This window comes from Acomys russatus, chromosome X (assembly GCF_903995435.1).
Source record: "Acomys russatus chromosome X, mAcoRus1.1, whole genome shotgun sequence".
NCBI classification, from domain to species: Eukaryota; Metazoa; Chordata; class Mammalia; order Rodentia; family Muridae; genus Acomys; species Acomys russatus.
Genome location: NC_067169.1, coordinates 119,008,458 through 119,035,790, shown reverse-complemented (window position 1 = coordinate 119,035,790; position 27,333 = coordinate 119,008,458). Strand labels below are relative to the sequence as shown.

Sequence of the window (27,333 nt, the reverse complement as noted above, 5' to 3'; positions counted from 1 at the left end):
ATCTGCATACTAGCCCAAGGGAATTGTCCCATAAAAGTCTTCACTTACCAGGAACCTGGGACAGAGGGGAGGACATCCTATTGGGACTCTAGATGAGAAAAGCATGGGAGAATAGCAAAGTAGAAGGATCCAGAGGGTTCTAGAAACCTATAAGAAGAACATTATGATAGGCAGATTTGGGCCTAGGGGTCCCGCTCAAACTATGGCACCATCCAAGGACAATACAGGCAGTAAACTTTAAACCCCTACCCAGATCTAGCCAATGGACAAGACATTCTCCACAGTTGAGTGGAGAGTGGGGTATGACTTTCACACGTACTCTGGTGCCTCATATTTGACCATGTCCCCTGGAGTGGGAGACCTGGTGGCACTCAGAGGAAGGATATCAGGCTACCAAGAAGAGACTTGATACCCTATGAGCATATAAAGGGGGAGGAAGTCCCCCTCAGGCCCAGTCATAGGGGAAGGGAGTAAGGGGAAAATGGGATGGAGGGAAGAATGAGAGGATACAAGGGATGGGATAAACATTGAGATGTAACAAGAATAAATTAATAAAAAAAAAAAAAACAAAGTTCCTAACCTATCTCGAATTGAACTTTGTATAGGGTGAGAGAAATGAATCTAGTTTTATTTGTCTATATGTAGATATCCAGTTTTTCTTTTCCAATGTATGTTTTTCACTTTCATTGAAAATTAGATTACTGTAGCTTTATGGGTTTACTTCTTAGCTTCTATTATATTTCATTAGTATATATGTCTGTTTTTCTCCCAATGGCATGCAGCTTTTGTTACTATAGTTATGTAGTGAAGTTTGAAATAGGTATTAGGATAACTTCCAAATCTTTCTGACTCAGATTTTTGTGGCTATTCAGACATTTCGTGCACATGCATGAAATTCAGGATTTTTTCTAGTTCTTTGATAAAACACATTATAAATTTTGATGGGAAATCCACTGAGGAATGGAACCAGTTTTTATACTTTTAATTCAGCCAATCTATGAGCATAATAGGCATGATGGTTAATATTAATTTTATTCTTAACACAGTTTAGAATCATTTAGGACAGAAGCTTCTAGGCATGCCTATGAGATATACCTGAATTAGGTTAATTACAATGAGAAGACCTAATTTAACTTTGGATATCATGGACTGGGGGCAAAAAAGGAAAAAGGGCACTGAACACTGTCATTCATTGTACTTTGCTTCCTGTCTGAAGATAGAGTGTGACAGTTGCCTCAGGCCTCTGTTGTCCAGATTCCCTGCCACGATGTTTATACTAACAAAGTGTTGTAAGAAGATTGAAGGGGGAAACGTAGAGAGATAAAGAAAAAAGTAACAAAATAAGTTCTGAAATATTTACTTTCTTTTTTTTTTTTTTTTTTGAAGTGCTTCCCTAAGGTGCATGCATTTTTTAAATTCTTTTTTTCCATTTTATTATTTTATTCATATTACATCTCGATTGTTAGCCCTTCCCCTGTTTCCTCCCATTCTTCCCTCCATCCCACTTACCCCCTTCTCCTCTCCCCTATGTCTGTGATTGAGGGAGACCTCCTCCCCCTATATATGCTCTTAGAATATCGAGTCTCTTCTTGGTAACTTGCTATCCTTCCTCTGAGTGCCGCCAGGCCTCCCCATACAGGGGACATGGTCAGAAAAGGGGCACCAGAGTTCGTGTGAGAGTCAGATCTCACTCTCCACTCAACGGTGGAGAATGTCATGATCGTCGGCTAGGTCTTGGTAGGGGTTCGAAGTTTAATGCCTATATTCTCCTTGGCTGGTGCCTTAGTTTGAGGAGGACCCCAGGACCCAGATCTGCCTGTCATAAAGTTCTTCTTGTAGGTTTCCAGGACCCTGTGGGTCCTACTATTTCCCCATTCTTCCATGCTACTCTTGCCTAAAGTCTCAATCGGATGTCATCTCCTCTGACCCACTTTCTTGGTAAATAAAGTTTTTCCTGGTACGTATCACTTGGACTAGTGTTTTGATATAAGTGAGTATATACCATTTGTCTCTTTTTGCTTCTGGGTAAACTCACTCATTATAATAATTTCTAGATCAATTCATTTGTCCACAAATTTCGGGAATTCCTTGTTTTTAATAGCTGAGTAGTATTCCATCGTGTAAATGTACCACAGTTTCTTAGTCCATTCTTCTACTGAGGGACACTTAGGCTGTTTCCATGTTCTGGCTATTATGTATAAAGCAGCTATGAACATGGTTGAGCATATGTCCCTGTTGTGTGATAGGGCATTTTCTGGTTATATTGCAAGGAGTGGGATAGCTGGGTCTTGAGGAAGCCCTATTCCCATTTTTCTGAGAAAGCGCCAGATAGCTTTCTAAAGTGGTTGTACTAGTTTGCATTCCCACCAGCAATGAATGACTGTTTTTCTCTCTCCACATCCTCGCCAACATGTGGTGTCATTTGAGTTTTTGATCTTAGCCATTCTGATGGGTGTAAGATGGAATCTCAGTGTCGTTTTGATTTGCATTTCTCTGATGACTAACGAGGACGAGCATTTCTTTATGTGTTTCTCGGCCATTTGATATTCCTCTGCTTAGAATTCTCTGTTAAGTTCCAAGCCCCATTTCGCAATTGGGTTGTTTGGTTTTGTGGTGTTTAATTTCTTGAGTTCTTTATATATTTTGGATATTAAACCTTTGTCAGATGAAGGGTTGGTGAAGAACTTTTCCCAGTCTGTAGGCTGTCGCTTTGTTCTCTTGACAGTGTCTCCTGCCTTACAGAAGCTTCTCAGCCTCACGAGGTCCCATTTATTAATTGCTGATATTATACGTCAATATTTACTTTCTTGTTTCTCGAAACTGAGAGGGATGGTTTGTTGTGCTTCTTGACTCGACTTTTCTATGGCTGTTGTTGCTTTTCAATGTGTATTGGAGAAGTACACCACATCCTTCAGAGCTATCTTCATTTTAGTAGCTCCCTTTTCTGTGTACCATGTTACTTTGTTTGGTCACAACTGGCTTTGCAGTTTATGATTTAAGCAGGTTCTCTGACCCTCCTAAAACTTCCCAATGAACTCATAAACACTCATGACTTCAGTTCTAGGGGATTCAGTGTTCTCTTTAGAGCTCTGAGGGCACTAGACATGCATGTGGTGCATACATACATGCAGGAAACACACACTTATATATAAAACAAAATAATACACGTTAAAGGAGCTTACAAGGTACTTTTGGCTCCCAACTTGTAACATAATGCCAACATTTCACAATCAATCAGCTTTATAGAATCTTTAACATAGGGTTTTTGTGGGAAGTTAGTTTACATAATCTTGCTCTGTAGCCTAGCCTGGCTTGGAATTCATAGGTCCCCTGCTTCTACCATCTAGATGCTAGGCCTACTGCCATTCATTGACATTGCTGGTCATATTCCTATGATTTTTAAAAGTCTAAGAAGCTTCCTTCTTAGAATTACTTTATTTGTATTTCCCTAGTTTTGGCATGTTGTGTCTTCATTTTCATTTAACTCTAGAATGGTTTTGAATCCCCACAGCTTTGTCAATGACATGCTACTTTTAAAAATATTTATTGTTTAAACACTGCACATTTATGCATTTTCTGTAAATTCTTTTGCTGTTCATTTCTACTCTTAGTCCATTGTAATCTGATAATTTACAAGAAGTTATTTTAAGTTACTGTTCTTCAGGCTTGCTGAATGTTCTAAGAATGATGTGTTTTGTAGATGTTTCATGGCCTCTGAAAAGAATATGTGGTGTTCAGATGTCATATTCTGGATATATTTGTTAAGTCCCTTTGGTTTGTAGATCGTTTGACTGATGTCTTGTTATTGTTGTTTTTCTTTTTGTTTAGATGACCTATCTATTGGTAATCAGGTGGGCTTCCATGTATCCTTTTCATACTTTTTTTAGTTTGGACGACATCTGTCATCAATAAAGAAAATGCCCCACTGCCTTGGGCACAGGACTAAATGGTTGCACCATTTTTTTTCCAATTGAGGTTCCCTCTTTCCAAATGACTCTGGTCTCTGTCAAATTTACCTATAAACTAGCCAGGACATAGGATTTGAGATGTAATCTCTGTGACTTGTTGAAGTTGTAATTTTTACCATAATGTTGCCATTTCTAAAACCTGTGGGATATTTATTGCTTTAAGATTCAGTAGGATACTTAATATTAGGGCAGATGTTTGCCGTAAGTATATCAGTTAGTTGAAAGGGCTCACCATCTTCCAGAGCAAAGAGCCATAACTTGTATTTCATGTGTATAGTAAATCCCAACATATAGTGTCAAAAGTCCTCTGTGTGAATTTGGTTTTGCAAATCCCTAACTAAATCGGTGTCTGTTATAGTATGTATATAAAATGTACCCTGTAGACGGAGGTGTTTGCACACTTGGTCCTAAGCTTGTGGCACCATTTTTGGAAAGTTATGTAACCTTTGGGAGCTAGGGCGTTGCTGAAGGAAATATGTCATTGGGTGTGGAGAGGCTTTGAGGTTTTATGGCTTGGCCCTACTTTTCTTCTTTTTGTTGACTGAAGGTACAGTGTGACCAGACAGTTCTCTACTGCTGCCATCATGATTTCCCTGCTTGGTGCCATGTCTTTCACACCATGATGGATCCTGTCTCTCAAGAACTGTGAGCCAAAAGAAACTTTTTAGCCAGTAGGTTGTTTTTGACAGGTTATTTTATCACAGAGACAGAGACGAAACTAATATAGAGCCAACTTTGGCAGCACAGAATCAACAATACAATGGATAATTCTTAGAACAAAGCAGTCTATTAAAGACCCTATCATTTGATGCTGACAATTTCATGAAGTATGAGTCCCGATCCAGAACAATTTAAAAAACAGCATCTACTTATTTTAAGTTCTCTCTCTACAAGGCTCAATGGGACCAAGTACAGATTCTGAGACGATTGGGTCAGCTTGTTTAACATGCCTTTCTTAGAGAAAAGGTAGTCAAACCAAACATTCACATTTTTTTCTCTCTAGGTGTAATCTTCAGTGGGGACTATACGTTCCTCATCATTGTTATTTAGCAGCTTATTTTGAAGCAACATAGTGGGTCTCTTTCCTTAAGATTATTGCTACATGTATTGTTAGCATGTCAATGAATTGGTGTGTATAAAGTACATATAGATATGTAAGAACTGTTTTTCTTGGTTAAACAGGTTATTTTAGATACTACAAGTAACATAATATGTTACAAATAGTTTAGAGCAGTAATTCTGGAAGTATTGCTCTCCACTGGACATATCTACTTTCTTAGTTTGCTTTATTGGCTATATTACGAAACAGTTGTCCTAGAAATTATCAAGACTTGTCTTGTTAGATACTGATCATTAAGCCAAATACCTTATGTGTGAACAGAGCACTTTTTGTTATTACTTTAAAAATTTCCATTGTGTAGTCATTGTAAATGGTATTGTGTTACATATGGACATTTTTATACATGTATATATTGTATGCTTTTTCTTATCATTCCTGTTTTTCTTCCCTCTACCACTAGTCTCTTTTGCCTCCTTAGACAGTTTTGCTTTTATTTTCATCTTAAAAATGTATGCTATTTATTTATCTACATATAGGGACCATATATTAAAGAAACATGATATTTGTCTTTCTGAGCATGGATTAATTTATTTAATGTTATTACCTCTAGTTGCACATAATTTCCGTGAAATGACATAAATTTTGTTCTTTTTTATGGAAGAAATGATTCCATTGTGTATTTGGACATTTTCTTTATCCATCCCTCTGCTGTTGGGCTCTAGATTGATTCTATAACTAGCTATTGAAAATGGTTGTGTGGTAAGCACCAGCAAGAATCTCTCGTGATATGCTTACTTGGAGTCCTTTGGGTAAATGCCCAGAGTAGCATAACTAGGTCTTATGGTAATGGTCTATTATTAGTTTTCCTTGGGAACTTCCACACTGATTTTCAGTGTGGCTGTACTATTTTCCAGCCCCAGAAACAACGTAGAAATGTTCCCTTTTGTCCACATCCCGATGAGCACTGTTATTTGTTTCCTTAATGATTGCTGTTCTGCCTTGGGTGCTACGGAATCTCACTGTCATTTTTAACCTGTCCAGCAAATAATTACCCTCTGAATTCCTGGAAATAAGGAATAATGAAGTCAACAGGTAGAATTTGGGACTGAGTTATGTAGATGAATGATTGTTTGGGTCCACTGTTTTTTGTACATGGAGAACTAATGAGAACATGGTCTTTATAAAGTGAAGTGGAGTGACTAAGATTTACTGACTATAACAGAAAGTGGAAACACTAGTGTTGTAGCAACATGGGCATGGTGAATCACATAGAAAGCTCAGTTATCTTTTTTTTAAGTATTTTATTTAATTTTAATTTATGTGCATTGATGTGAGGTTGTCACTGACCTTGAGTATTCTTTATAAATTATTAGACGGGATCTTTAATCAGATCTACTGAGTCACAATATCCCACATCTAATGCCAGAGGTCTTTACCTATACTTTAATTTTTTTTATTGTTTATAGTCTTAATTTTCTTTTTTAAAATTAATTTATTCTTGTTACATCTCAATGTTTATCCCATCCCTTGTATCCTCCCATTCTTCCCTCCCTCCCATTTTCCCCTTATTCCCCTCCCCTATGACTGTTCCTGAGGGGGATTTCCTCCCCCTGTATATGCTCAGGAAACCTGGGCCTTGACTTGACTTTGTTTCTATTGTCTCTGTCTGAAGATCCTTGTCAGGTATTAGATGAACATAGCTTAGATTGGCTGAATTGTGGACCAGGTAGGATTGTTGGTTTATGGGATAGAATCAGCATAGTTAATGTTTTGTTTCACAAACCTTTTCATCTCTTGATTATGAGAAGTTGTGTTTAGTAAGGAATGTATTTGTAAGGGAGATAAGTACAAGTGTGCATGATTGAGGGGAAGATTATCTAATTTTACATATGAATGGTCCATTGATGATCCACAGCTTCTAGCGCCCTCCCTATAATGTTAGGATGTTCTTTTCAAGATGGCTATGCATAGAGACGTGCAAGGAGCAACCCTTAAAAGCAGTGTTTTTCAACCTTTTAAATGTTGTAGCTCTTTACAACAATTCCTTATGTTGTGGTGACCCCCAGCCATAAAATTATTTTGTTGATACTTCATAACTGTAATTTTGTCACTGTTATGAAGCTTAATATAAATATTTTAGGAGATAGAGGCTTGCCAAAAGGGTCATGACTCTTTAAGTCATGTTTGTCATCTTAAAAAGAATGATCATATATATTCCCTTCCTATGTCTTCAGTTTCCATATCAAGGCCTAGTTGCTGGTGGCCAAGGGGCTCTGGCTATAAGTCTCACAGTGTGGACATGGCTTTCTATGCTATGTCAATGATAGTGTACTAGCTCAGAGCAAAATAAATGTACAACAGAAGCAGGACTGAGAGTTCCACTGCCAATGGCTGAAGCACCTTCTCCTAATTATGAGAAGCTGGTAAGGCTGTGTGGATAACACTTGGCCTGCATCAGGTAGGACCTCAAAGCTAAGATGGATGCAGGAGGTTCTTTGGATCACTTCTTCAAAGAATATTTTCTTAGAAATAGTCAAGTGTTTCTAAAGCCAAGACTAGGTTTATATGCTGCTCGGTACATTTGCAGGTCAACTGTGTAGGATTCTTTCAGGGACTTCTCTTCAGGTGTCTAAACTCTACATTTCTTGGCTTTTACTGCTGTTCCCCAGCAGCAGAGCTTGGTTTTAGTCTTTTGCATTGCTCATCTGGATGATGTCTATGAGATATTTTGCCATTAACCCCCTAAATGAAGACATTGAATCTGTATAGCAACTCTAGTGTTTTTCCCTGGGGAAAATGTCACAGGTCCATAGTAGAGGTTAGACAATGCCATCTCATTTTTTTTTCTGTTCTAGATGTTCATACTGAACACATGACACATGTATTTGTGTGATTTCATGAATGTGAGTACTTGTGTGATAGCTCCCTGATGGCCAGTATCATTATTTTCTTCCTAGCCGTCCTACCATGCTTCGACTACTGATGAGGATAAGTGCTTTGACTCCATTTAAACTTTTCTTTATCCAACAATATTTCATTAGGGATGGTAGGTAGAGGCCCTATGAACTCTAAGAATATCCTCTTCTTCCTGACTCCCTGGTCACCATCACCAGTTCCCAGCATGATGCATAATCTTTTGCCTGCCTTGCTCATGCCTTCTTTGGCTCCTCTAGCCATTTCATTTCTCTCCCAGCAGGATTAGGACATAGGATGAAGATGTCCATCTGAGGCCGTTTCTCTCTTGCTGTTTTATGCCAGCTTCCTGTTACAGATTTTGAGAACAGAAGTGGAGGGGTTTCAAGAGTTCTCATAATCTCACAAATATATTAGCATCACACACACACACACACACACACACACACACACACACACACACACACACACACAGAGAGAGAGAGAGAGAGAGAGAGAGAGAGAGAGAGAGAGAGAGAGAGAGAGAGAGAGAGATTTTGAGATTGTCTGCCTATCTTTGTTTTAAACCAATCACACTTTTCAGGAAATCCCACATCCTCTGGTAATAACTGAATGTAATTATCTAGAATCACTCACTAAATTTGTGTTTTAAACTGAGCTTTTATTGCTGAGTATTTCAGGTTTACTAAAGATTGAATCTAGCACTATTTTTGACAGTGGTCATTTTGGATACAAAGAATTTTAAGTGTTTGGCTGAAACATGCAAAACGATCACTGATAATATCTGAGTTATTATGTACATATTTTCCCTTTGCTAACCTTAAACCCAGAATTTTGTATGGACAATACTAACATACTTGTTTCCTTGTATTAATGGTCTCTATGTTATTGTGCTGTGCTTCCTGGATGGAGGATTGAGGGACTCGCTTTGTTTTTCTTCCCCAGTGTTTTTCTGATGCTCATGGATAGCATCAGTTTATGTTGTATGTCAGTGAGGGAACATAATTGGTGTATATCTCTGTCTTCTTAGTGATGGGAGGAAACAACTGTGAGCTATAGAATGATTTAAAAAATAAAAGATAAGCATAAATGTACATTACTTGACTTTTTAAAAAAAATCCCTATTCAAGTTAAGATTCTGTCATTGTAAAGGCTAGATGTAAAGACAGATTCAGAATACAAAAGGAGATTAATTCCAGAGTTCTGGAACATCCATGGTGGAAGGCCCATGGGAAATCAAGCAATAGATGTTTCCAAGTATTAGCTGAGTCTTGGAGTATGGTATGGAGCAAACATCATCTAATTCAATTTCCTCTCTAAGAAGATAGGCATTTTAATATCTCCAGAGACAATATTGGGATTGCTAGAACCTATTCTGCCCAGACGCCTGACACCTAGACAGCTAACTTTAATATCTAAACTCTACTTCTAGCTTTGATTATGTTAAGCCCTGAGAAGAGAGATTTTTACAGTTGTCATCAGGAAGTAGTTTCACTTTACCTATTTTCATTCTGAATAAAACTAATTCATGACAGACAAATAGGGAGGTGTTTGTGGGATTTCATCACCTGAAGGGTGTGTATTTGGTCTGCCATCATATGTGTCTGTATTCAAGTTGGTAGATTCTGAAATAGGTGGGTAGTATCTTAAGAGTAGAAACTTGGGTAAAATCTGCCAAGACTAGGGAAATATATCTTGGTAATGGTTCCTAAGACTAATTTTCTATACTCTCATAAATAGAAGCTCCATAAAAGGCTATATTTGATGTAGATAATGCGCCCAATTCCTGGGACTTTGTGTAAAACTAATGCTCATGAATTGTAGGAAGATGAAACAAGTTGTCAAAAAGAGCATTTTGAAAAAGATGATGACATTATTGAATGAAAAGTGCATGATCCTGAGCTATTGAATCCTAAACCTCTACCTTGCTGTCGTGACTTGTATGGAGCTTTCACCTATTCCTCCAACCCTCACTCATCAAATTTCCCTGACAAGACATCTGGCCAACATTTCAGGATGCTGAACAGATATGATAGCTGTGAAGATTAGGGAGCTTGCCACATTAATACATCTTATTCTTCTCAGAGACAAGAGTGCCAGTCACTGTGATTGGCAGGAAGATGCTGTTCATTGTTAATTAATTGCTAGTTGTCAATTCATAGGCCTTATGCAACTAAGAAGATTCAGGCAGGTTGTTGATTTCATCTTTTAAAACTTGACCACAGCAAAATTTTTGGAAGAAATTGAATACTTCTAATTATCAGTCTACTCAAACTTTTCCACACACATTTCTGCTAGTGGCAATGTCTTTATTAAGATTTTAAAGTTGGGTGCCCTTATCTACCACATATTATTTGTATGATGGGATAGACAAGAAATGGAAAACCATCATTTGTTTTAATTTTCTGGAATATTCCGATGGTTCTCTTATGATTTCTAAAGAAAAAGAAAAATGTTTGAAGAGATGCATGAGTCTTAATGTTAAATTTCCAGTTTGAAAGGTGACCTGTAGAAGTTAGTTATAGACATTCTAAAGAAATATTTAGGGGACTGGCGAGATGACTACTTCTCTTCCAGAGTGAGTGAATTTAGTTTCCAGAACGCACCTTTAATTCCAGCTCCGAGGAATCCAACGTCTTCTTCTGGCCTCTGTAGGCACCTGGACACATGCAGCATTCAAATGCAAGCACATGCTCGCATGCACACATACATGCTTGTGTGTGTACATGCACTCACACAAACATAAAAAGAAAAATTTGATGCCTACTTTTATTTGGACTAGATAAAGAAACTTTGAAAAGTCATGACCTATTTTTTTGTAGAGGTGAATACTCACTTGACATACCTCTACCCTTAATGTACTTGCTTTCTTTTTCTGACATTTCGAGGTTTTCATAAGAAGTCACTTTTTAGCTTCTTAGTCCTTTTTTAATACTCCTTAAATTCTTTATATAAGTTATTACTTTAGGAAATTATTGGTATCATGAATGTGGTGTTAATGCAGCCAACTCTGGGCTCGAACTCCTGTTTTGCCCGTCTTCACTTTCAGTGTTATGGTATGCACCATGATGCCCGGCTCTGTTGTTATTTATTTATTTATTTATTTTTGGAAAACTGAAGACTATGCTAATTTTTGTTTCTGTAATTCCTAATTATAATTCCTGGATAAAGCTGATAGCCAGTCATCTGTTTCTGAACATTTAGAAAAATATCTAAAGAAATAATTTTGAAAGTATCTAAATAGCTGTAATGCCACGGATATATACAAAGAATACTAACTGATCCAGAGTATCATAAACTTTGGGCATCAATTTATTTTTACTTAAGTAAAGGCATTACGTGGATTAACAATATGCACTGACCTTGATACCTAAACCACACAAAAACTGAACAAATGAAGAGAATTTCAGACCAGTTTCCCTTATAAATACTGATGCAAAAATATTTGAAAACTGAGTACAAGAACATATCAAAAATATCCTTCACCATGACCAAATAGGCTTCATCTAAGGCATGCAGGGGTGGTTCAATATATGAAAATCCATCAATATAGTCCATCATAGAAACAAACTGAAAGAAACTGTCATTTCCTTAGATGCTGAACATTTGTCAAAATCCAACACCCATTCATGTTAAATGTCTTGGAGAAGTTGGAGATAAAAGGCACATATACAAGCATACTAAACACAATATACAGCAAGCCTACAGCAAACATCAAAATAAATGGAGAGAAACTTAAGTCAATTCCATTGAAATCAGGGACAAGACAAGAATGTCCACTCTCTCTGTATCTCTTCAATATATTACTTGAAGTTTTAGCTAGAGCAATAAGACAACTAAAGGAGATCAAAGGGATACAAATTGGAAAGGAAGAGGTCCTTGTATCTGCAGATAATATGACAGTATACATAAGTGACCCCAAGAATTTTACCAAGGAACTCCTACAGCTGATAAACACCTTCAACAAAGTGGCTGTATACAAAATCAATTAAAGAAATCAGTAGCTTTCTTTTATACAAAAGACAGACTGAGGAAGAAATTAGGGAACCAACACCTGTCATAATAGTCACAAAAAACCCGATAAAATATCTTGATAAAACTCTAACCAAGCAAGTGAAAGACCTATATGAAAAAAACTTCAAATCTCCGAAGAAAGAAATTGAAGAAGATATCAGAAGTTGGAAAGATCTTCCATGCTCATGGATTGGTAGGATTAACATAGTAATCTTAGCAAAAGCAATCTACAGATTCAATGAAATTCACATCAAAATGCCAACACAATTCTTTACAGACCTTGAAAGAACAATTCTCAACTTCATTTAGAAAAACAAACAAACAAGCAAACAAAACCCAAATAGCTAAGACAATCCTATACAATAAAAGATCTTCTGGAGGAATCTCCAACCCTGACTTCAAGCTATACTACAGAGCAGTAGTAATAAAAAGGATATGGTACTGGCATAGAAATAAACAGGTAGATCAATGGAATGGAATTGAAGACCCAGAAATAAAGCCACACACCTATGGACACTTGACTTTTGACAAAGAAGCCAAAACCATACAATGCAAAGAGGATAGCACCTTCAACAAATGGTACTGGTTTAACTGGATGTCTACTTGTAGAAAAATGCAATTAGACCCTTATTTATCACCGTACACAAAACTAAAGTCCAAGTGGGTTAAAGATCTTTCAAGTCAAATTACTGAGTTATAATTCTTTTGGTGCCTTTCTATAATTTCCTCAGAAAAATGTTATGACATTGTGTTTCAATCTCAAATATGTTGCATCTTCATCATTTGACATCAGGTAAAATATCGTTTGATCCTTGGTTTTTTCCTCTGTCAAGTGACTGAGAGCAACAAAAGTACCCTAGGGGCACTGCACATTTTAAATGAATTGGTATACATAAAGTGCATAGAATCACACCCCTGCTCTGTGGAAAAATGAGAATTGATTGTCTTCTGCATGTTCTTTCTTTTGTTGAATGCCATGAAGGAACTTATACAGATGCTTCCTTAAGAGCTCTTGATGGAGCGGAGCTATTTATCCATAGAGGCTCATTTCAAAATTGAATCATGTATTAGCCATCTTTTCTCAGCTGTCCTATTTGTAATCATTTCTGCCTTCTCTGGTATTGTTTTATTGCCATTTATCATGATGAAGAACTTCTGCTTATGTGTGAATTCAGTTGAGACAGGCAAAGGCCACGTCACAATATTCATTCGTACTCCTTGTACCTGGAGTGATCTCGGTAAAGTGATGGAGGCTTTGAGGATTTTGTGGATTAAAATCACATGTCTTGAAATGTAGGAACGAGATGCAAGCTTTAGCATGTTAATTCATCTGTTTTTGAGGAAGTAAGTCTGCATAATACTTCTCAGTGATGAAGGATAATGCAAGAATGAAACCATTGACTACTTTTTGTTTAACTATGTCATTTTATAGTTTTATTACCTGTGAGTATTTATATATGATAATTCAGAGAAAGCTTGGAAATATACACCAAGGCTTCAGTGGTAGGATAATACTTAGATGCTTAGCAGAAGTGTCTCTCAGGAGAATTATTTTACAAGCTGTAGATTCCGACAGAAGGCACTCTGCCTCTTATTACCCTGATCATTGAAATGGAAAGGGGAGGATAAGTGAGTCTTTGGAAAAACATCCTGCAGAGGACTCACAAAACTCTGTATTACTTTCAACAAGGCGTTTCTATCTTCTTTTCTTGCTATTCAAGCTGTCTGTGAGACAGGTGAACCACATAAGATGAAGGAAAAGGAAATGAAACCCATTCATCCCCAACACAGATTCCTTATATGCAGATTGAGTGGCAGTTCTGAACCATGGTTTCATGAAGAACAAATTGCTCAGAGATTGGAAACTACTGGAGTCTTGTACCACTTCCCGGTAAGGGAGTTGCCATGGCTTCTTGAAAAAGGTTAGCCAGAACCAATTGACACTTTTAAAATTGATGTCCCACAGTTTCAGTTGATGAACTAGTTCTTGATTTAGAGTCATGATGAATAAGAACATGACTGTGAATAAGATCGATGGTACGGACCTCAGAAGCAAGCTTTCTTGGAAATCTCACAGGGACATCAAATATGTAATTAGACAAGATCTGTATTCTGAACAAGGCTCTGAAGGTTTTCGGGTTATCCCAAGTCTATCTCTGCATTGGCTCTTCAGTGAAAACACTGGTGTATGAGAGGCAGGGAAATCTAGGAAAGAGAGCACTGCATGTGGAGTCCAGTCTGATTAGTGATCCATACCTCAGGGAGGGTAAAAACTGCCTCCACTCTCATCATAGCATCTTGGAGACAAGTGTAGATTCCAGAGATAGATTAGTTGGGTCCAACCTTCCAGCTACGCTGCTTATGAGGTATGTGACTCGGGATAAGCCAGCACATCCTCTCTCTGTGTCTTAGTTAGCAATGACATCCAACTGAAAGATTTGTGATGAAGATTAAATGAGCTAATGCTTGTACATCCTCTAAGACAATGTTTAGCATATCATCTGTAATATTTGGCAGTTAATTTTTGACTGTTTTCTTATTTTTTACTGTCAGTTCTTACCATGCTACAGCTACAGATTATGTGCTTGTCGGGTTCAATAGAGTAAAGAATCAATATATTTACTAAGAGGGGACTGGCTCATATGATTATAGAGACTGAGAAGGGCCATGGTCTTTTGTCTGTAAGCTGAAAGCCCAGGAAAGCATCGCTGAAGTTCAGGCCCCAAAGCTTGAGAACCAGGCCAGCCAAGGTTGCTAAGTTTCAGTTGGAGTTCAAAACCCTGAGAACCAAGAATTATAATGTCTATGAACAGTAGATATTTAGGATAGCTCTACTGACATTAAACCAATCCCTACAGAACCTTCCCCATTATTTCTATTTTCTACTAGAACTAAAAAGAATTCGTTGATACCCACCCAGATTGAAAGAGGTCATCTACTTTATTTAGTTCACAAATGCAAATGGCCTACTCTTCCAAATAACAGACTTTTAAACACACTAGAAATAATGTTTTATTCACTATCTGAACACCCCTTACTAAGCCAAATTCACACATACAACTATTACCAATAATTTTCAATTAAGCATTAAATGCATTTCCTTGACCCTCAATTAAACAATAACAAGCTGATAGTTCCTATCTACATCATGCACCTATCTTATATCCAGCTGAAAACATCAGTCTCTTCTCCAGAAGAGTCTTAAGTAGTGTTTTCCCTTAACAAATATATTGTGACTTAAAACTTAACATTCTTAATTTGTGATATAAAGTCAGTGCACCTTATGTTAACTGATAATGGAATAAGAGAATGAATAAATGAAACAAAGATATTTTTTTAGTATATTTACTCATACACTCAGAATCATTCATGGAAAACTAAAGAAGAAATGCTCATGACCGTCACAGTCCCCATTCTGTAACTGTAGGTGCACCTGGTATTTATATTATTTTTTCTTTCTATGCATTTTATGTTTCCATTGCCTATAGAAACCATTTTAGCATGTGTGGGTTTTGCCTGGTGCAGTGACCCAAATTTTCAGTCTTATGGCTCTGGATTATTTGTCATCCTGTCTGGCTTGCCATGTGATTATCCAGTGATCATAATTAAAGATGTCCTTAGGGATCCTTTGCACTCAGGACCCACACTCCCTTGTTCCCTCTGTCAAGTGTAATAGTAAGTCCTGTATCCCATATTTTGGATCAGTAAGCCCATGGGGCCCCAAAGTGGTCTAGGGGTGATATAACTCCTCGTTTAATTGAATTTTAACTGTATCTCCTAGGGGAGTCCTTCTTCCTCTGGAACTAAGACCTCTAGGCCATCAGAATATAGCTTTAAGAACAGAAAAGTAAAATGTTTGCACACGCATATGTATATATATCTATATAGTACATATATACACACATCTATGTATGTGTATATGTGTATGTGTATGTGCATATATGTATATGTTATATGTATGTATACTTCTACAGAACCTAACTCAGTCCTACAAAGCATTGTCATCTTTCTGTCATTATATCTGAAGATTCAAAAGGCCACTCCACTATTTTATTGATAGTGCTTCTGCATGGCTCATAACATGCTAAAACTTACCCAGTCCAGAGACACAGACTTTTACACTTTTGTTGCTATTATTTTTTTTTCTTCATTATAAGAAGTATTGTGTATGCCATCATGATGATAGGTCAGTTATTTTTTTAAGAGACATAACCAATAGAAGCTGTTTTAAAGATTTATTTATTTATTTATGTATGTATTTATTTATTTAGTATACAGTATTCTGGCTTGCACACCAGAAAAGGGCACCAGATCTCATAGATGGTTGTGAGCCATTATGTGGTTGCTGAGAATTGAACTCATGAGCTTTGGAAGAGCAGCCAGTGCTCTTAATCTCTGAACCATTTCTCCAGCCCCATTGAAGCCATTTTAAAACATGTATTTATTTATGTATATTTTAAAATGTAAGAGTTCTTTGTCTGCATGTATACCTGCAGGCCAGAAGAGGGCATCAGATCTCATTATAGATAGTTGTGAGCCACCATGTAGTTGCTGGGAATTGAACTCAGGACCTTTGGAAGAGCAGCCAGTGCTCTTAATCACTGAGCCTTTTCGCCAGCTAGTCATTTTATCAGTTCATATGATGAAAATTTTGTCAGAAACATTACATGCAGAGAAGGCAAATAGATATCCTGAATGTCTATTCAAATAACGACACAATGTTGGTACTCTTACGATTAAAGCACTTTAACGTAATCTACCCACTACCAGATAGCTTGCAAACCACCCCAAGTAATGGTATATGAAGGACTTACCTGACATTGGAAGGATTAAAGCAGGTCCTGTACTAGCTGCTGCAGTGGGTTCTCTCAGCACAGAAGGCTAGACTGCCTGTGTCTAGAAGTTCAGTTGTCCCAGCCTTTTCTCTGAGACATAATCATTGATTTTGGTAGTGCAAATGATGTGTGAAGTAGGTTCTGATTTTTTTCTGTTACAGTGCAGAATTGCACAAGGCTGGAGAAATAGTTAGCTACCCTGAACAAGCCTTTCCCAAGTCAGTATTGGGGAAAATAACTCCATTAGAAGTGCTAAATGAGGATCATAATGAGATATCCAAAGTCTTGCCAAGTGAATTTAATCACTTTCTGATCCCAACAGCCACACAATTCAACTCTTTCTTAGCATAATTAAGCAAGTGACAATGAGGATACTATTCTAAGACATTGTAATGAGATGCTGAGGGGCCTGAATTCAGCTGGAGGGGAATTCCTATTAAATATTTATTAGATATGCAAGTTCTTTAATAGCTAGAAAAAATAGAAAAAGAAATTTAGTTAAGTGATGTTCATTTCCTCTGAAATTAAACTGTTAAAAAACAGAAGCTGCTGGGTCACTTTTTGTAGACATCTTTCTAGCCTGAAGGCTTGGCTAGACTCTGTAGCTATAAAACGCCTAGGTGAGCAGAAGGCATCTTGAAAGATATTTTGGGCATGATAGGTAGTAAAGATGGAAAGAAGATAAGAGGCACTGGGTTGGAGGTTAGTGTGATATTGGCAGTCTACACACTCATGTTTGAATTCGAGTTACAAATTTAGGTGTGTGTGTATACACTCACATGTTGCATGTACGCTTATTTTTGTATCTTTAAATTATGCACCAAACTGTTCTGTATCTACATTCCCCTGTGCTTTGTAAGCTAGGCCATGCATGTAGCCTCAGCTAAATTCATATGACGTGGTAGAATGGTTGTTTGAACCCAGGAGCTGCAGACCAGCCTAGGCAGCATAGTCAGACCCCATTCTTCTCCCAACAACAACAAAATAATTTATATACCTTTTTGTCAAGAGAGGAACACACACACACACACACACACACACACACACACACACACACACACACACACACACACGCATGCACGTGCCCGCATGACTTTATTTATATCTACCTCACAGTATTATATTGAAAACTGAACTCAGTAATGGTTCTGAAAGTGCCTTAGAAATTGGAAAGCATTGTAAACAAAACCTAGGGGTTCACTAAGTCTTCTAATCCTTGAAAGGGAAATCTCCTGCTGATAGCAAGATCTTAGCAAAATTCTAGCACCTCATTCAGTTGTCCCTTAAGGATAAAACATGTGGAGTTCGCTGGAAGATTTCACTTCTGCTGCACATTGAAACTTTCCTCCCTGACAAGGGGCAGCCAGCTCACTTACAAGGTTCATGGTCGTATATTTTTCTTAACTAATATTAATCAGCATGAAAATAAGATCTAGGTTCCAGGTCTGGCTGGCAGGAAGGAGAATTTCTCTTTTGATAGGTCTCTTAGAGAAATGTTTGGTTCCCATCTGTGTAGGAGTAGACAAAATTGGCTTTCATTGGATCATCAAGCAAATGTTAGGAACCCTGTGTGAATGCTCATTGATAAGTAGGGTTGAGGAACAGATATTACATATTTATGCATGTTGTGGTGTCAGATGAATGATCTAGGAGTATAGTAGAATATCATTAAGAATAATTTTATTTTTATTCATTTATTTTTTGCCTAGTGGTGTTCTGTTTTACCCTAGGCCTTTGAGCTATGTAGTCTCCGGCTCTTGGTTACCACAACAGTGTTGGGGATGGATTCCTTCTTATGGAGTGGGCCTTAAGTCAAATCAGACAGGGGTAGGGTACTCCTACAAGTTCTGTGTCATCATTGCCCTTGCATATTTTGCGGATAGGATAGATTGCAGGTGAAAGGTTTTGTTCCTGGCTTGGTGTCCTGAAGAGTACCTTCCTGCACCAAGGAGACTAGACCAGAAGTTTGAAGACTCCATGTAGGCATCAACTTGATTTTTCCATGCTCGAGTTCTGTGGATAATGCCCTTGGCAATGGGGCGACTATTGCCAGTTTGCTGAGAACAACCTTTTATATTGGTATCAGCCAAGATTGTTTGGGAGTTTCCTTGAGACCCCTTAGACAACAACTCAATTGAATGCAAACTAGTCCTGCCACTGAAGCCTTTCCTGGCTCCAGGAGTTGGGCAGTTGTGCTTCTATAGCTCTAATTACTAGGAGTCCTCGTTAGAAAGTTTCTTCTACACTAGGGTTCCACAGCAACCTTCCAAAGCACCCCCCCACCCCAATTTCAGCCAGCTTGGCCTACGCTTTTAGCTTCAGCCTCATCTCCCTCCTATCTGGCAGCCCCCATGCTCCCATCCCCTCCAGATCTCAGTCCACCCATAAAACCTATTTCCTCATCCTAGGAAGATCCATATCCCCACTTGCTTATAAGTGAATATGTGCCATATTTATCTTTCTGAGTCTGGATTACCTTACTCAGGGTGATTTTTTTCTAGGTCCACTCATTTGCCCTTGAATTTTATGGTATTATCTTTTTTTTAAACAGCTGAGTTGTAACCAGACTTTGCTACTTCGTGGGTTCTTTTCTCTTCCTCCCTTAGCCACACCTTTTTTTCTTCCTTTTCAACCTCCTAACACCAGATATGAGTGAAAAAAAAAAGGATGAGAGGAAAGGAACGAGATCCCTGAATAAAGTCAGGGGCTTCAAAGAGGGTAATGTTATTATTAGACTACTTCCTTCTGATTAAGGGAGTCCAGCTCCTCAGGAGTAAGTTTGAGTTTCACCATCAGGATTTCTAATTTCTCCTTGTTGTTTTTCTTCTTTACCCATAACTATTTAATAAACAAACAGCAACCAACATCATACTCTGGCTACTTCCCAGCCATGTGCCTATTACCTGTCCTCTAGTCTCACCCAGGCTTCTTCCCCTGTATCTCTCTGTCCTCATGGTGAACTTCTGATGTCTTCCATGGCCACCACCTCATCCTCCTCCTCTTCCTCCCCCTTCTCCTTCTTCTTCCTCCTCCTCCTGCTCCTCCTCTTTCTTCTTCTCACCCCCAACTCTCTTTCTCTTGTCCCTCTGAATCCCCCTGACTAAGAACAGAAGTCTTGCCTCCTGTCCTCTCTGCCCAGCTATTGTCTGATTAGCTTTTTTATTAACCAATCAGAGATGACTGGAGAGCATTCTTTACACAATTTAATACAAGAGATTTTTCAATAATCATGACAATGCCCATGTCCTACTGCAACCTGATCTTGAGGCACAGAAATCAGCATCTGAATACACAGTGCATAACACCATTCCTCAACATTCTGTATGCTTCTTGGATCTTTATAGGCATCTCCTTTAGGTTAGGAAATTTATCTTCTATGAATATGTTGAAAATACTTTCTGGGCCTCTTTTTTCTGGGATTCTTCTTTTTCCTTTATTCCTATTATTCTCAGTTTTGGGCTTTACGTAGTGTATCAGATTTTCTCAATGTTTTCTGTCCGGAGTTTTGTTTGTTTTAGATTGAACATTTCTTTCATTGATGTAGCCATTTTTTTTTATCATGTCTTCCACACCAAAAATTCTCTTTTCCATCTTCTGTAGTCTACTGGTAATGCTTGCATCTGTAGTTCCTGTTCAAATTCCTAATTTTGTCTTTTCCCAAATTCCCTCAGTTTGGGTTTTCTTTATTGATTTTATTTCCATTTTCAAGTCTTGAACAGTTTTCTTTTTTTCAACTTTTCTGTTTTCTTAGATTACTTTAATAAATTTATGCATTTCCTCCAATTTTTTGGTTGTGATGTTGGACCCTAGAGTCCACTCGGGTGGGTGGTCGTTGCGAGAGACCACTCGAGTACCATAGCATTGATGCAAAAGCACAAGATTTATTGCTGACGCGTCAGGGAACGTCAGCACTCGAGAGGCGGAGGAACCCGAGTTACTGTCACAGGCTAGTTTTAAAGGCTAAAACCGCAAGGTTAGGAGGAGGGGCTGAGTGCCCCGTGTGAGGATTGGCTCTTGGCAGTTGCTAGGGGTGCTTGTTTAAATGTTATTGGTTACTGCAGGGGCCAGAGGTCTGGGCGGGCTTTTCTTGGCAAGGAAGGGTGTTGGGGAATTTAGGGAATTTCCAGATGGGTTTTTCTGAGAATTGTTTACCAAAGTTAGTCAATCTGACTCTGGGAACAAATTCTTTTCTGGGTCACGTTCCCAGGCTGGTCTGGGTCATGTTCCCAGGCTTAGGCCGAGAAAGCTTTTCAGTGATTTCCTAGATTTCTTTCAGGTATTTGTTCATTTCATCTTTAAGGACCCCTACCATCTTCATAGCGTTAATTTTAAAGTCTGTTTCTTGTGTTTCAGCTATGCTTGCAATATTCAGGGTTTGCTGCAGTGGGATAGCTTGGCTCTAGAGAACACATACTGCCCTGGCTATTACTGTGTTTTACAGCTGTGTCTAGGCATCTGGGTTTTGGATGATTATAGTTGTAGGTGCTCATTTCTGTATTTCTCTTTGTTGGGTGTATGCTTTTTCTTTTCTTGGTTTCTGTTTCCTCTCTTGATTTTCAGAAAGTGTTGTTGCTGTGTATCACCTGTTTCCCTGGCCTCGTCACCTGCTGCATTCACAGGTTATGGGGGCTGTGACAATGGGATGAGTTGAGTAGGGAAGGAAGGCTGGAGGAGAAGGTCTTTGTGATCTGTTGGGGATGGGGTCCGTGAGGAAGTAGAGACCATGGCAGGTTTCCTGCTATAGATCTGGGAATGAGACTAGAGGCCTGCATCTCCGCAGCAGTAGGGGATATGGAGCAGTAGGGGATATGTGGGGCTGCCTTCAGCCTACTTGTTGCCCTGGAAAGATGTGGTGTTGAGTTAGCAGGGGGTTGTAATGAGAATTTTGTTTTCTTTAGAAACCCAGTTATGTTATGTGAATACGTTTTTGTTTTAATCCCAGGTGTGGGATATGGTCTGCTTCAGGTTGTTTGCAGCTGCTTCACTGCAGGTGAGTATGATTTGACTTGTGCTCTTGTGCAGGAGTATGGTTTGGCCAGCTGCAGATAATTTCTGTGAGTGTGTGACATTTGGATTTCTGAGAACTTTTCAGAGGATATATAAATGCCAGGGCCCTGAAGGGGTGGCGGCGGCTATTATTTCTGTTGCTACAGTTGGATGTTTGCAGTTTGTTGTTGGTTGTGGTTTGTCAAGTAGTCCTGTGCAAAGAGAAGTAATTGATTATCCTGAAAACAAAGGTCAAACTTTTCCCAAGGAACCGACATACCTGTTCAGCAGGAAGTAGTTTAAGTCTGAAGAGGTCCTAGACCCCCCTCCCCTGCTACTCTTTCTAGCCTACCTAGCATTGGGGTGGTGGAAGGGATTGTGGTGGAGAAGGGTGGTAAATAAAGGAACCCAATAAAGTAGCCAAAAAACCTGGTTACATGGGGTGTCTGCTGGGGTTGGGGGTCTCAGACAAAGCAACAGCTGGGAGAGGAGGAATATTAGAAGTGGTAAGTTCTGAGGGATCCCCAGGGAATGGGAGCTCTGTGGGGTGGTGTTAAGGAGGGAAGACTGCTATGGATGTTTCTTGCAGCAGAGCTCAGAGTGAGACGAGGGGATTGGTACTGGGAAGACACAGAGAGAAAAGAAAGTCTGTGGGTAGCCTTCTTGTTTTTCCTGCACATGACTACTGGATTTATGGGCTGGGATAAAGCAAGTGATGGAGGGAGGTCAGAAGCAGAAAATCTGTGATATTCACTGGATTTGAGAACAGGGTAGCAGCAGCAGGGAAGGGTGCCACAGGTGTTCTGTTGTAGCACTGGGGATGAGCTTGGGGAGCCTCTAGTCCTGTCTTAACAGGTAAACAGAACTTTTTGCTTTGACTGCAGCTGATGCTTCTGGTATCTAGATTCAATTAAATGATCTTTGTTACATTTTGGGTACTTTATTTCCCTGTCGTCCCAAACTGATTCCAGTTCAATATACCTAGAGTTCTATATGCCACTGTCTCTGGCTATGACTCATACACAGGCTTTTATTTTTATGATAGTATCCAAGTTCTGGATAAAACTGACAGGTAAGGACCGTAGAATGTCCATAATTTGTAATACAATAACTGTTCTTTCTGAAAAAAGGAGAAAATGACTATGATGTAAGCTAAGGTTAAGTTTTATTTCAAGAGAAGGAATCTCAACTCTCGAAGGGGATGTGGTTAAGAAGTGTGAGTAATCCCACCACCGTTCAACCTGAGGGAATTTCCTTCAGAAGACTTTACCTATGCTCATATTCTAGAAAGAGGCCAGCTGCAAGAGGCTAGGCTCCAAATCAGGTGTTCTGTTCAGACTACGGGATGCAGAAGCATTCTCTGATACTAGTAACTGGAGGCTTAACATAACTTGGATGGGAAAAAGTGTTGTGGAGTTCATTCCAGTGTATTGACATATGTACCTTTCCGTGTGTGTGTGTGTGTACCTTTCTGTGTGTGTGACTGCAGGGTATGAGACCCATCACAAGGATTGCTTACAGACGTAGCTGACATCAACAGCTTGTAAGAAAGATGGGAGGAGCATTTTTCCTAGGTAGATGATGCAAGCTCAGGGTTTCTTCTTGTCTGTAATTATATGCCTAGTAGTTTAGTGTTCACACAGCAAATAAGTTGTTATATGTGTCGTGCATTTCACAGTACACAATGTGTTTGCATTTCATTCATAGGCATTTCAACACTACTGCTTTGTCCAGGCTCATTCTCCTTCTTTTATAGATAGGGAAACATTGGTTAACATGTTTGCCTATGGTAACCTTGCCTAAAGTGGCACAGCTTACTTTCACCCATTTTTTAGTTACTAACACAATTTCTCTTCAATGTGTTAGTTTTCTATTGAATCATTTGCTTACTTATTCCCCCAGCGTTCTTGATATATAAATGACAAATAAAATACTGGATCTTCACATTGCAAAATTTCACTTTGTAGTTTAAACTTAGGCCCTGTAATATTCATTTCAATATTCTCTCTATAAAATCACCACTGCTGTCATCTCTCATTGTGAGCCATAACAAATAACCTTGTTTGGAGCATTCTCCATGAATCTTTAAAATGCTAAGAAATATTGATACAAAAGCATCGGGTTCACACTTAAAATGCTGCAACAGAATAATAATAAAAAATTCATTAAAATATTTAGATTGACTAACAGTAGCACTAATTAAACACTTGTTAACTGTATTAAGATGCATTTTAGATTACTATGAGTACCAAGGTTCTTTTAGAAAAGATTATCTCCCTTCTTTTAGGAAAAGAATTTCTGTTGAACAGCTGTAGAGCATTGAGGACAGGAGGCAGAGCAGTGGGGAGGATGTTGAAGGACTGTCAGGGCTGGGTTCCCACTCCCCTGAGGATCAAAATTATGAGGTACCAGGAGACAAATCATTTTAATGATGATTGCTTCTTTACTTGTAGTGATGTTTTTGATTTTGAGACACTGAAGGGCTGCAAGGCAAGTAAGTATCAAAAGGATGGGGGAAGCTTTCAAACATTTCTTTTCTCCCTGAGTCATAGCTTGTCCCACACTGGTGCTAAAGAGAACACATTTCTATCCTAGAGAGGATACTGAGAGGGAGAGATGCAACTCAAGGCCTTGTTGACTTTTTGACAAGTTACATTGGTCTCTGAAAGATTATTAATTTGAGCATGTAATTGAGAGTGCCTCACACCTAGAAGATGTTGACACAAAGTCTGAGACCTCATGTTGAGCCCTACTCTAGATTTTTGACTCCTGTATCATGTATTTAGTTTTAAGTATAACCTTGTTATTGTTTGGACATGAAATATTCTCTAAAAAGGATCACTTATTGAAGGTTTGGTCCCTGATGCAGACAGTATTCGGAGGTGGGAATTTGAGGATGTGATTGTATTATGAGAGTCCTGTCTTCTTCAGTGGATTAAGTCATTGATGAATTCACAATGTGAATAGCTTATTGATATAAAACTATAGAAAGCAGGCCCTGGTGGTATGAAGAAAAACACTCTTGAAAGATATGCCTTATTTCTGACTCCCTTCTGACATTCCTTTTACTACCTGAATACCACAAAGTGAATAGTTTTATATCACACTCCTTCCACTATGAGTTTATACCTCACTTTATGCCCAAAATAATGGAACTGTGGGGCTGCGGAATGAAAACACTGAAACAATCAGCCAAAATAAATATGCTTCTTTAAGTGACTTGGTTCAGATATTTTCACAATGATGAAAAGCTGAGTGATACTATCAGCTCATGGAAGCACATGTATCTCCTTTCCTAGTAAGACAGTACTTCTGAAATTACATTGATTTTTATCATTTCATTTTAGTAATAAATATGATCAAAAGCATGTAACATGAAAGGTCTTAAAGTAAAAATACAGTATTTCTATGTCATAGCCATTCCAATAATATCCTGATGCCCTAGAAGTAGACATCAGGAATTACTGTAGTATGGTTTTCTATTTTAGCCATTGTCTATTTACTCAATACAATGAAAGAGCAAGACAATTACGGATATTACCTCTCCCCCCTGGGGATAGTCAGCTTCCTAGGTGACCCCTTAATTATCCCTGCTTTCTGAGATTCGTATTTCTGTGTAATTCCTTCCTCCCCTGCCCCACACGTTGTACCAGCATGCCAAGGATGGACTATGTACTAGTAACATATACTTTAAGTGACACTATGCCACTTCTGAAGTTAATTTATTAAATATACTTTAGATTCCACTGTGATATCTCATTTTAGCCTTTGTGGGAAATCAGATGTCAGGTCTTGACTCTAAGACAAATATAAGAAGAAACTAAGATTTTTTTTTTTTTTTTTTTTTTTTTTTTTTTTGTCAACAGTCTTCAAGGGACTAAGATTTCCACAAACAGTCATGTGAAATAACTACATTATTATACAAGTGAATCCTCAACAACCAGTCAAGCCTTAAGGTGAATGTGGTTCTGACCAATTTGCCATACCCTTACAAGAGACCCTGAAGTAGAATCTCCTGTCTAAACCTCTTCCAGATTGATGACCAAAATAAATGTTGGTTTTGTAAGCAAGGTTTTTTGTAGTGTATTATGTAATAATAGGTAACAACTGATTCTGGTATTGTGTAGTTCTATTAGTTACATTTTAACCTTCGTCTTCTTGTTTTTTTTTTTAATTTTGTTTTATCGATCTATTCATTGAGAATTCCATACATGTGTGTATACAGTGTATTTTGGTCATATTTATTCCTATTCGTCATTTCTCAGTTTCTCTCAGACGTATCTCCCCAAATTTATATTTTGATTTTTTTCTATTTATAACCTACCAAATCCAATTATTACTTCCCAAATGAACATGATTATGGTGTTACCCCTAGAATATAGGCAATGTATGAGATGTCACTTCTTTGAAGAAAAGTGATTCTTCCTTCCTCAGCAGCTACCAACTGCCAATAGCTCTTAGTTAGGGGTGGAGAGGTCTTCACCATCATTTTGGAGAGTTGACTGGCTTGATCTTGTACAGGCAACCATAGCTACTGGGAATTCATGAGTGCAACAGCCCTGTCATGTCCAAAGTCCTATTTCACAGAAGTCTTCCCTGACCTCTTCTTATAATCTTTCTGCCTCTTCTGACAAAATATTCCCTGAGCTTTGGGATGAGAGGGTGATATAGATGTCCCACTTGTGACTGTATAAACCACAGCCAACTATTCTCTGCACTTGGACCAGTTATGACTCTCTAAGCTAACTACTACCAACTACAAGGCATTCCTTTGATGAAGGGTGAAAGCTGTATTAATCTATGGATCTAACAATAAACATGTAGAAGGCAGTTTTATGCTATGCCCATTTATTAAAATAAGAGTAGTAAGTTCTTTGCTATGATGTTTGGCCTCCACAGCCACAGGTTTGTGGCCGGGTTTATAGTATTTTAGAAATGAATTTCCGCCTGTGGAGCAGGCCTTAAATCCAATCAAAAGTCTGTTGATTAGCCTCATGGCAGTTATGGTACTATTGCACCCATGGTCATATCTTGGCAGACCAGTCATTATTATACCTTTCAATTCACAGCTGGGTAAGATTATTCATGGCTTTTCTTCTTTAGGAGCATGAACAGCACTATCTGGTACTACGGACAATCAGAAGGGAGAAATCTTCCAGGTTAGTTCCAACATGATTTGTCAATTCCTCATGCCTCATGAACAAAGTGTGTAGTGTATTTAGCAATAGAGTCTTACCATCAAGTTCTCATGGGTGATCAAGAATGATGACATGGGTTATCTGGGACTTCTAAGACTAACACCTTACAGCAGTGCTTCCTTCCTTCCTTCCTTCCTTCCTTCCTTCCTTCCTTCCTTCCTTCCATCCTCCTCCTCCTCCTCCTCCTCCTCCTTCTTCTTCTTCCCTCTCCTCCATCTCCTCCTCCTTTATCTTTTTTAAAGATTTATTTAGTTATTTAATGTATGAGTGCTCTATCTTCATGTACTCCTGTATGCCAGAAGAGGGCATCAGGTAACAATATAGATGATTGTGAGCCATCATGTGGTTGCTGGGAATTG

The 27,333-nt window shown here is 38.5% G+C and overlaps 1 protein-coding gene across 1 annotated transcript in view; it reads left to right on the top strand.

Moving 5' to 3' along the window:
* Positions 1-26,935, top strand: part of Ids (iduronate 2-sulfatase) — a 138,687-nt gene extending 111,752 nt beyond the window's left edge. Inside the window, exon 13 of the transcript XR_007830196.1 lies at positions 26,880-26,935. The gene's annotated coding sequence lies outside the window, so the exon portion shown is untranslated. The remainder of the gene's footprint in view (positions 1-26,879) is intronic.
* Positions 26,936-27,333: the final 398 nt, after the last annotated feature.